The sequence below is a fragment of the Octopus sinensis genome, linkage group LG18 (assembly GCF_006345805.1).
Source record: "Octopus sinensis linkage group LG18, ASM634580v1, whole genome shotgun sequence".
Lineage (NCBI taxonomy): Eukaryota > Metazoa > Mollusca > Cephalopoda > Octopoda > Octopodidae > Octopus > Octopus sinensis.
Genome location: NC_043014.1, coordinates 13000464 through 13001557, shown reverse-complemented (window position 1 = coordinate 13001557; position 1094 = coordinate 13000464). Strand labels below are relative to the sequence as shown.

The 1094-nt window shown below is 43.1% G+C and overlaps 1 non-coding gene across 1 annotated transcript; it reads right to left on the bottom strand.

The window, feature by feature from the left end:
* Positions 1-76: 76 nt before the first annotated feature.
* Positions 77-180, bottom strand: LOC115221835. Its single transcript, XR_003882655.1, has one exon. It is a non-coding gene; the product is annotated as a U6 spliceosomal RNA (small nuclear RNA).
* Between the last annotated feature and the right edge of the window lie 914 nt (positions 181-1094).

The following is a 1094-nucleotide window of genomic DNA, read 5'->3' as shown; positions in this document are numbered from 1 at the left end:
ACGCAGTGTGAATGAACCCGGAACCATGTGGTTGGTAAGCAAGCTACTTACCACACATCCACTCGTGCGCCTATGGAAAAATATAGAACGCTTCGCGAATTTGCGTGTCATCCTTGCACAGGGCCCATGCTAATCTTCTCTGTATCGTTCCAATTTTAGAATATGTACCGCCGCAGCTATATATATATATATGCAAAAATGGGACAAGAACGGAAAACATCCAGATAGACGATACAAAGAAAACAAGGACGGGTCATTTGGAGTTTTCTTTCCTCAGTTGAGTTCCAGATTATCTTTGCAATTTCGGCTGGTTATATATGTGTGTGTGTGTGCGCGCGCGCGCGCATGGGTATACCTCACACTACGAGTTTAATTCGATGAGTCACGCTTTCGCGGCCTGTATTCGTACTGAAAACTGAGATCGAGCGAGCTTTTGCCCTTTTGCTCTTGTCAACAGCACCTTTGGGGTCTTTGTCATTGATATATAATACTAATCTATTGACATTATATAACAGCTCAAGGCAAAATGCTTAGTTGCATTTCGCCCGTCTGCACGTTCTGAGTTCAAATTCTGCCAAGGTTGACTTTGCCTTTCATCCTTTCGGGGTCGATAAAATAAGTATTAGTTGGACACTGGGGGGGTCGATGTTATCGACTTGCCCATTCCTCGAAATTGCTAGCCTGTGTCAAGATTTGATGTCAATATTAGATAATAGCCCTTTCTGATGTTAAGGTTATTTACTTCAATATCGTTAGGTTGAAGAAGGACGCTTTTTCGAAGTTCTTGGTCATTTATTGTTGACGAGAATTTTGTCTGTGCGTCTTATTTCCATGCCGTGGGTACAGTAAATCTGTTGAGCTCGATAATTGAGCAAGACCACCCACGAATTCTTCATGGTACTTGAACCAAAGCTGAAACGGATAACATGGTTCACAGGAATCTTGGTTGTTTGCGACAAAAAGGTTTCGTTTCTATGTTGCATTCCGCCGGAGGGTTTTCGCCTGAGTTTAACTATGGGCGAGATCAACTTTGTCTGTCATTCCCCCGGGGTCGATAAAATGAAGTAACCGGCCAAGTTCTGGAATGCATGTAG